General features: G+C 43.1%; 1 long non-coding RNA gene across 5 annotated transcripts; it reads left to right on the top strand.

Moving 5' to 3' along the window:
* Window positions 1-356: 356 nt before the first annotated feature.
* On the top strand, window positions 357-7,582 carry LOC123137370 (uncharacterized). 5 transcript variants are annotated; one of them, XR_006468200.1, is made up of 4 exons: window positions 357-835; window positions 923-2,274; window positions 2,509-6,765; window positions 6,869-7,582. It is a non-coding gene; the product is annotated as an uncharacterized lncRNA (long non-coding RNA). The 5 variants fall into 5 exon arrangements; XR_006468201.1 differs by having other exon boundaries at window positions 357-1,346; window positions 1,496-2,274; XR_006468199.1 differs by having other exon boundaries at window positions 357-2,274; window positions 2,509-2,721; window positions 3,077-6,765.
* The last annotated feature ends 2,460 nt before the right edge of the window (window positions 7,583-10,042 follow it).

Genomic DNA, 10,042 nt, shown 5'->3' with positions numbered 1-10,042 from the left:
AGTGAATCGTCACACAAAAAGTATACTCTAGAGATTACAAGATGCACATGTAATTAATAAAGGTTTGCTAGATTCATTTAAAAAAATTAAATATATATCCAATTTGTTTCCCTCCTGAGATATCCTGCACTGGTTCACTCTGAAGTATGTTTATTACAACAAATTATCTTTAGAAAAAGTATTATTTATCTCTCCCGTTGCAACGCACGGGTCCTTTTGCTAGACTCTCCCTAATAATAAAGCACGGATTGGGTTTCCGGGTTCACCGTCGCGGCAGTTTTACGTAAAAGCCCCTGTTGTTTGAGATATTCAACCCGCAGTCATCGGTGAGTTGATATTCAACCCGCAGTCATCGGTGAGTTAAAAAAAAACGGTTCCATAAATTATTTTGGGCTCCAGATCGAGCAGCGGGTCTCCCGATCCGATCGGGAGGGGGAGGACGACGGCGGCAGGGCTCCGGGAGTCGAGGCACGTCAGGGAAGCGGCTGAGGTCGGCGCCTGATCCGATCAGGAGGAGGAGGACGGCGGCAGGGCTTCGGATGTCGGGGAAGTGGCGGAGGTTGGCGCGAGGCGGATCCTGTCGGGACCGAATCCTGCAGATCGAGGACGCGCGCCGGCACCGAGTAACTGTCGGTGGCGGCAGAAGGGGAGGAGCGACGAGGCGCGCGCCGCAGGAAGTCACGGGTGGGTGCGGCTATGGGACGAGTCGCCCCTGATCTGCCACCAGACCTCCAGAGCACCTGGGTTCTCTGCTTTGAATTTCCTCGCTAGCTCCCAGTCCACCCCGACCTTCACGGGATCAATATTTTGTGGCCCCTGCACTTAGGCGACCATGGTGAGCGACCATCCAACAAACCAGCATGGCTACCTGCTCCTCCTCATGACCACATCTCCCTGCGCTGTACCGTGATGGTCCGACTAGGTGCCGCCGGGCGTCAGCTTCCCCGCCTAGGCCTTGAAGTGGGAGACGGAGGACGGACGCGGGAGACGGAGGGATCCGGGGTGGAGGCTCGAAGTCCTTGCAGGTGGAGGCGGAGCTCCATGCCTGGCAGGTAGAGTTCCAAGGCCATGGCGAGGCAGATCAATGCATCGATGTCGCTGCCCGCGCGGCGGCGGATCCTATCCATGCCCCAGCCATTGGTCATGCTCCTGCTCGGCGATCCTCTCCGTCGTCCAACCGTTGGTCCTGCTCCTGCTCTTCCGCAGGCCCCGGCCTGGTGGGAGGCCGCCATACAGCACACACGGTAGGCTGGACGGGAGTACGAGCTCATCTCCACCGCGCATAGTGAGACTCTGTTCATGTTGTACTGCTGGCCATACATCATTTCCTCGACCATCAAGCCCAGGTGAGAGATATTCACCTCAAAGAAAGCCCAGGCGAGAGAGACTCTTATGCAGGGAGCTTGCTGTAGATCCGTTTGTTTCTGTTTCTTAACCAACTGCGGATTTTCCTGTCCATTAGCTGATAGTTGGGTACCTTTGATTGATTTGACAGTGGAAGATATAATAATTTCGCTGGCCTGGACTTGGATGGACCGGTTAGTTTACTATAGTATTACTCTGTCAAGGGATTTTGTTTGCATATGTTTATATAATACTCCCTCCGTCCCAAAATCCTTGTCTTAGATTTGTCTAGATACGGATGGACCTAATACTAAAACGTGACTTCATACATCCGTATTTGGACAAATTTAAGACAAGAATTTTGGGACGGAGGGAGTACTTCACAATGCTTTACTGCTATAATTCAACGCAATTTATTTACTGAATTGTGTATAAAACAGACGAAGATGTTGAATTCTCTTCCATGTTTCCCAGACTGAATTCGCAATGGGAAAGGAGATGATTGCGGCACACAATTTAAATATACCAAAATATCCTGAAAAATATATTTGGTGTCTAGAATTCTGTTTGTCTTTGGATACATTTTCACGATTCACTAACTCCGGTAGTGAGTAAAAATACATAAAACTACGTGACAATGTTTTGTAAATTTTCGTGTCTGTCGTGCGTTCCGACGATTCCACTAGCAGAGGCCCTCCCCTGCCCTACCGCAGACCACTGTAGTAGCGGTCTCCTTGGAGTCCTGAAGCTGCTCAAGGGCATCGTCCTTGGTGTGCCTCCTCGAGGCTTGATGCTTTCTACAGGAAAAAATGCTTCCTTTTCTTGAGATGAGGAAAATTACTTCCCTTTCTACAGGAAAAGATGGTTCTGTTAAATAAATTACTTCCCAAGCTAAAGGCTCGTGGCTCCGAAGTACTAATATTCTCTAAGGTACTGATTCTCTTTCTGTTACTCATGCACCTAGCTTCATTGCTTCAGAAAGCATCATGACTATGATAAAAATATGATAGCAATCATGAGTTATGGAAATTCTGCTTGTGAGGTGGTTTTATGCCCATGCTGACATTCTATCTGGAGTTTTGTGACCCATTTTATATGTTTATACCATAATTTTTTGTACATGCTTGCCATTTGAGTATTTGAACATAGTTGTGTATCCTGCAGATGACCCATCTTTTAGACATCTTGGAAGATTAGCAAATGTACAGAGGGTATCAGTATTGCTAGATTGATTGGAATACTGGTGGCAATGATCGTGATCCTTTTATTTAAGCTTTCAACATGCCAAGGAGTGAAAGGTTCATCTTCTTACTTTCAACTAGGGAAAGTGGTGGGATCTTCTTTTAATGCAATAGGGAATTATCTTTTTTGTATCAGGTAAATAGTTCCTTTCTCACACTTTTTTCAGACCGAGATCATGTACTGCTGTTGTGTGGTGTTCTATGCTCTGCTGTGTTCCTTTTTGCTTTTTTTTGGGCTTCTCATTCTTCTTTGGCACCTGCGCTCTGCTTGGGGAAACTTTGTACATGGCAATACATAGACTGGAATTGAGATTTGGAGCAATTTTGTTCGTTTTCCTTTGTACTGATGTTGCCATTATTTGTGTGATGGAGCCGTTATATTGTACAAAGGGAAGAGATAGTGAGAGAGATTGGATAGAAATTACTAACTACTGTATTTGTGTTGTAATTGTTTGTTGTCAAAGCTTATTGTTTATTGGTTGTTGTTGCAGATTGTTGTGATGGAAACTAAATTTTGATTATTTCAAAGTAATGTCAGGTTGAATAATTTGAACTAGATTACAAATGTTCATCTCGATGACGATGAGTCTGAAGACGATTAACATGATCATGCAATTTTTAGTGACTAAAACAGGTGGGTGAGGTATTTTTACTCCCGTTGCAACGCACGGGCATTTGTGCTAGTTTAATACTAAGAACATATTGTTTCATATACTTAAAGAAAATTTGTGGCCAAATGTCATGACATCTCCAAATATAAGACCTACATATATTATATTTGTATCATTTTTTCTGTCTTGTTCTATGAAAAAAATGTTAGACCGGAACTCTTCTAGTAGTAAAAGAATCCAAATACAAATATATGATGTATATATCCTGCATATATCATAAAGGAGTATGCTGAGTGAGCTTTTACTATAAGTGTTATGTTAGTTTGGTATACGAAGCTAGAGTGCATTTGTATACTATATGTTTATCCATTAGAATAGTTTAGTACTCCCTCTGCAAAACGTTCTTATATTATGGGACGGAGGGAGTAGCATATATATTGTCAATGCACTTTTCATATCCTTATTGATTATACACATTGCAAAATAAAATGGATGTTCATCAGTTATCTGATTTAGTCTAAAGTGAAAAACATATCTGTGTCGTCTCTAACTCGCAGTAAGTAACTTTCCTTGAGTAATTCATCTTCCGGAAGTTTGCTACTTGATTCCTCTATTTTGTTCTCTAATAATGCGTGTATAATTTAGCAATTATTAGCAATACACTTATTAGCACACTACACTCCAAAATAACACAATTTTTTAATATGAAATGAGCTTATATTTCAAGTTGTAGCAGAACATAAATAGATAAATGACACTGCACTCGGTATAACAAATAACAAAAGCGATAGGTAAAAAAATCAAGGACATATTCCCTTAGAAGAAAAGTCAAGGGCATATCACTGTATATCCAAGTAACATGAAAAATATACCTTTAGCAATATTTTGTGCGACATAGTTCAGTACCTTCAAGGAAACCTCAGTTATTTCTACATCATCAACACTAATCAGCACTTCGTGAGGAAGCAGTAAATGAGCTAAAAGCATAAGGCAGATTTTTAGTATGTCAATGTGACCCTAGTTGCAGCCCTGATATTTAAAGAATTATGCATGAATTTGTAATAAAAACACACTGAAACTATGTTCTTTCTATGGTCTTATGGCATATCCAAGTTACTACAATACACGGTTGTATTTTTAACAAAAAAACATGACATGCTTAAAGTTGGTTTATGTGAGTTAGAATCAACATTTCTTGTACATATCAAAAGGCTCGACACATTATATTTACTATTTTTTGGACCTCGAGTTTATCATGAAAGGCCACCCTATAGTTTATTTAGTTAGAAATGTGCATCTCTAAATATAAAGTAGGTATAACGGTGCAAAGCATTTACTTAATAGACCAGATGCTTTAACTGTAAATAAGATTAGGAATGAAGATGAATAGATCACCGTATGCGTAGGATACTCCCATTTTTCGTGAGGACACCTAATAGCATTTTGTAACTATATATACAATAAGAGTGCTAAAAGTCTTACCTAAGCTATTCCAATACCTTTATGTCGTTGTTTTGCATCATTTTGATTGGCATAGATTTTTCAATCCAAATATAGAGCAAATATTTGGAGGTATATAAAGTACTCAGGTGGTCTGCCCAAATAATACGTATATGAATAAGTTCACAATAACCTACCATAGTGGAAGCCGGTGCGACCCGAATGAGGAGACTTGAAAGATGTAGTGGAAAAAGGAAATTCTTGAATAACATGTACTAAGCTATAGGAATATGCCAACTGCATCACTAAATGCATAACATGGGGACATACCAAACTATCTCAGAAAAACGACCATTACCATACTCATCTCGTTCGAGGGCTACATATGTATAAAAGTGAGTTTAATAATATATAATAGAATGACTTTTGTATTCGGCAAGCATAATTTATAAAAAAGATTGGGACACTCAGTTTAGCATCAACATGTAGAGATGCCAGAATTAAATGCGACAATAGATATCCAATTATAGTGATGTTGTGGCTGTCATATGCACATATGAGTAATTTTAGAAGTACCTAACTTGAACCATGAGACATATTATGTATATATATTAGTCAAGTGAATTCTCTGCTCACTATCTCCTCTAAAATACCTGTCACCTCACCAAGATATAAATTAAACATATAAATGTGACTGTATCCATAAGGCACGACATTTGAGTTGTATAGCTCATACAAGGTTTTTCTAGGTTTTTATGCAATTTTATTTTAAGGAGCATAGCTCATGTAATTCTTCATCATCACACAGTGCTAATGATCTGTTCATTTGTATGAAAATATCTCAGGATTCTCACATGTATCATACATGATGTAGAATTTGATTCCAATCGTGTCATCCGTATACAGACCCCAAGCGTCCGGTGTTACAAAAAACCGGCTTAAAAGACCACAGTTCGTATTGTGTGCTATTATTCCGCCCAAAAAGTATAGTGCACTATCAGAGTTATGTGGTCGGCTAGCTTATAGCAATGTTTTTCTGAGGGGTGAGGTATATATATGGTTCTAATGCCATGCAAGGAGCCAAACCAAATAAGCTTCTTTGAAATTAGTATATAATATATAGTTCCTCCACATTGTCTGGAACATAGCTTGTAGTTGAAGTATGGAAGACAAAATGGGGTATTAACTGTACTGATACAACTCCATTCTTTAAATAAAAGATATTACTAATAAAGAAGATACTTGGATCATCTATACACTTGAGGTGTTTCTCATCTGTGGCAGTACTGGAAAACTATATATTATTTCAAAGTGCTATTCATAATTAACCATAAGCGAAGGGCATTTTGATGTGAAATAGAATTATCTGAACCTTAAGAATTGCACTACTCAGATCATGCTTTGCGATGTAATCGTGGTATAATATCATTATAACTTAACAGGCTTCAGTCACATCATCATGCAAGTAAGTACCCCCAAAACTGAAACCGATTACCATGTTTTTTATTCTCCGGTTGAAACTAAAACTACACCAACTCGTCCAATGCAGTTCCCCCAAACACTTCTAATATATCCAAATACCTTTACATCACGTGCATATATGCTACGGGAATAAGATTCCAAGATAGGGGCACATCATGATTTATCACTATATTTTATCAGATATGCACCAAGTAATAGGGCACTTGTAACTGAAAATGAAATTACTTTTCTGCATCCACAGTCGAGGTACCCCATCTAATTCGAGAGCAATAGGCAATTGAGCATATGTGGATTATAATCAAATCGCTTATTTACAACAAAACATGCACATGCAATTAGTTAACTATCAGAACGTGTTTGACTGCTCGTGTTTTTGTGTACCAACTTGGAGCTTACCTCGGAGCATGAAGGCGATGGTGCTAAGAGTTGGGTCATAAGGGCCCGTTCGGAAACACTCCGGCTCCCAGCTCCGCGGAGCGGAAGTGGAGGAGCGGAGCGGAGCGCAGTTCATATTTCCGGAGCTGCTATTCTGTCACTCCGCGTTTCAGCGCTGAGCGGAGCGGAGTAGCCAGAGCGATGCGTTGCCGAACAGGCACTAAATCTCTAAGCTTGCTCCGCAACCATCATCCTGAGCATGTGATCGTCGAGTAATTATTGAATGAACCAAATCTTCATACTTTCAGATATAAGTTACCTACGGTTGTCTTTACTACTCCTCCCTCAACCCTGTTGCCGCTTTATTTGTTGTAGAACGTCTACACATGGTAGCCTCAAGCAAAGATTATTCCTGTCGAACCAATCGTCCACGGCCACCTGCTACAGTTGCGGCCCAAAGGATCGACCCATCAATCGCCGGCTGTTCCGCAAGTTAGGTGACTCCAGCTAATCGTCCATACATGGCAGGTTCCGGTAAGATAATTGGTATGAACTCAATCATCATCCGATAGCACGACAACATGCTGCTTCAGTTGTACTACCGAAGTTGCACCGGCGCCTGTGTCAAACCATCCGAGTATTCTCCGAGATGAGGTCCACTCGTATGTTGCTGGCTCTATTACTTTCTGAACCGGCCGATATTGTATGGAGACAACAGTATACGGGGCCATGCACGTATAGATGGAGCTTGGATGGATTTTGCCTTATGCATACTTGTTTCTATGTATGAGCCGAATAGGACATCTCGTGGTTAATTCCACCTACTCATTGCCGTAGCCACTACCTACACGGAGCTCCTGCTGCTTGGTCAGTGACGATCTGAAAAGCAAGCACTGGAGGGCTGGCTGGTTGGTGGCGATCTGAAAAGCAGGCGATGGAGGCGGCAGCAGCAAGGAAGCAAAGGACTTTCTTCACGATACCTAATAAGGCTCTCATCGTCCTGCGGAAAATTAACTGTCTTTTATGATTTGCAAAATAAAATTGTACTGTCTTTTATGATTTGCGGAAAACACGCACATGCAATTTGGATGATGGTGTCGTCCAAGAGCTCAGAGCGTTGTTTGATTCACTGCTAAAAGAGCAGCACGTCCGGATCATTGCTGGCCTATTTGGCAAGTCCATCCCGGCGGCTCAGGAGCTGCACGCGAGCCAGGCGATGGTGGTTTGCACGAACTAGGAGCCTTCCTCCGGTGTTGGTGACATATTTCTTCCATGGATATGCACCCACAAGTGATCTGCTGGAATGTTAGGGGCCTTAACAATCCAGTGAAGCGTAAGGCCGTTCGAGACTTTGTTAGCACGGTGAAAGTGAACTTGGCGTGTCTACAGGAGACAAAACTTGATGTAATTGACATTTATATGGTAATGCAATGTTTGGGGCCATCGTTTGATGGTCATGCTTATTTGCCGGCGGTTGACACGGGGGGTGGGATCCTGTTGGCTTGGGATAGCACAGCCCTCACCGTTGACAATGTTGTGCTTAATGATAACTTTCTCACTGGGCTGGTGCACACAAAAGTTGGGCAACCTTGGTGGATTACAGTGGTGTATGGCCCACAAGGGGATGAGCTTAAAACTCAGTTTCTGGAGGATCTCAAGAACCGGAGGATCGGATGCCTTGGACCGTGGATGGCCTTGGGTGACTTTAATATGATCATCAGAGCGACGGACAAGAATAATACCAACATAAATCGGAGGATGATGAGCAAGTTTCGAGATTTTGTGGACGAGCATGAGCTCAAGGAGATGTACATGCACGGCAGGAGGTACACTTGGTCAAACGAGAGAGATGCCCCGACTCTGACGAAGATTGACATAACTCTAACCACAGTAGATTGGGAGTTAGACAATGCAGAATATCTGCTTCAAGCGCTGTCTACAGGGGTCTCGGACCACGCACCTCTCCTGCTCTCCACAAGTGTTGGTTTCAGCCCTAAGCGCAGATTCAGGTTCGAGATGTTTTGGACCAAATTGGATGGTTTTGAGGAAGCTGTTAATGAAGGGTGGGTTTGTGACCCGGACATAGTGGACCCTTACAAGAGGCTTGACACTCTTCTGCGCAATACCGCACGTCACTTGCAGGCATGTGGCCAGCGTAAAATGGGAAATGTTAAGATTCTAATGCGCGTGGCGCGATGGGTGATACACAGACTCGACTGTGCTCAAGAGATCAGAGCTTTGGGGCATCTTGAGATTTGGCTCCGGAAATCCTTGAAGCAAGCACTGCTGGGTCTCGTAGCTCTAGAGCGTACCATTGATAGGCAAAGATCAAGGATGAAGTGGCTCAAGGAGGGGGATGCTAACACCAAACTGTTTCAAGCGGTGGCGAATGGACGTCGCTCCAAAAACTTCATTGCTCATGTCAAGAAGGATGGTGTGCTGATTACGGATCATGAGCTTAAGGAGAAGGCTTTCTTTGAGGCATATGAGAGATTGATTGGCTCTGAGCATGCTAGAGAACACTCGCTAGACTTGCAATATCTGGGCATACAGCCGCGGGACCTTAGCGAGCTGGAGGTCATGATTACGGAAGAAGAGGTTTGGAGCGTCATCAAGGAGCTGCCACCGGACCGTGCCCCAGGCCTGGATGGGTATATTGCTGCATTCTATCAAAAAGCGTGGCACATTATTAAGCACGATGTCATGGCTGCCATACACAAACTATATGTGGGAGATGGTAGAGGTTTTGCGAAGCTCAACAAGGCGCACATAGTGCTCATCCCAAAGAAGCCGGATGCGGAGGAAATTGGAGACTATCGTCCTATTAGTCTTACCCATAGCATCCCTAAGCTGTTTGCTAAGGCTCTTGCCAATCGATTGAGGAAGCACATGAATGACATTGTGGAGTCTAACCAATCGGCTTTCATCAAAGGCCAACATCTACATGACAATTTTCTTCTAGTGAGGCAAGTGGCAAGGAAGCTACATGCTAGGAGAGCCCCGATGGTGTTCCTTAAGTTGGATATTTCGAGAGCTTTTGACTCCTTGTCATGGCCTTTCCTTTTTGAGGTCATGGAAGCTAAAGGTTTTGGCACTCGGTGGATGAGATGGGTTGCCATTCTACTACAAACAGCTAGTACAAAGATCATTGTCAATGGAATTCCAGGTGAGAGCTTTGCACACGCTTGTGGGCTCCGGCAAGGAGACCCAATCTCCCCGATGCTATTCGTCATTGCCATGGATGTCTTGACGGCCATGATTAAAAAGGCTACTGAAGTTGGAGTGCTCAGTACGACACCTGGGATATCTCCTACACAGAGACTGTCCATATATGCTGATGACGTGGCCATGCTCATCAAGCCGACTTGTATGGACCTGAGCTTCATAAGGAATGCCCTTGATGCTTTTGGCACTGCCTCGGGTCTGCGAGTAAACTACAGGAAGTCATCAGCAATTGCGATCCGAGGAGACCATGAAGATAAAGCCAGAGTGGCCACGTTTCTAGAGTGCAATCAGGCAGATTTCCCTTGCAAGTACCTTGGCTTGCAG

This window comes from Triticum aestivum, chromosome 6B (assembly GCF_018294505.1).
Source record: "Triticum aestivum cultivar Chinese Spring chromosome 6B, IWGSC CS RefSeq v2.1, whole genome shotgun sequence".
Taxonomy (NCBI): domain Eukaryota; kingdom Viridiplantae; phylum Streptophyta; class Magnoliopsida; order Poales; family Poaceae; genus Triticum; species Triticum aestivum.
The sequence above is the reverse complement of the archived record's forward strand: the minus strand, read 5'-3'. Positions and strand labels throughout refer to the sequence as shown.